Raw genomic sequence first — 257 nt, 5'->3', positions numbered from 1 at the left:
CAGGACGAGGATTCGCAGACGGCCTCCATAGCCGTGACAGGACAGGCAAAGAGTTTACAGACGGCCTCCATAGCCGTGACATGACAGGACGTGGATTCGCAGACGGATACTACGGACTCCTCTGGAGGTTCTCTAGCGGATGCTGCCACCTCTGGAGGTTCTACAGTAGCACCATCAGCAAATAGGGAGAGGTCATTAACGGTTCCTTCGACTACGACATGACAGGCTGCGAGTGCTGACGAGACGAGAGGCGCGCG

Source organism: Sinocyclocheilus anshuiensis, unplaced genomic scaffold (genome assembly GCF_001515605.1).
Source record: "Sinocyclocheilus anshuiensis isolate Anshui unplaced genomic scaffold, SAMN03320099.WGS_v1.1 scaffold1412, whole genome shotgun sequence".
NCBI classification, from domain to species: Eukaryota; Metazoa; Chordata; class Actinopteri; order Cypriniformes; family Cyprinidae; genus Sinocyclocheilus; species Sinocyclocheilus anshuiensis.
The sequence above is the reverse complement of the archived record's forward strand: the minus strand, read 5'-3'. Positions refer to the sequence as shown.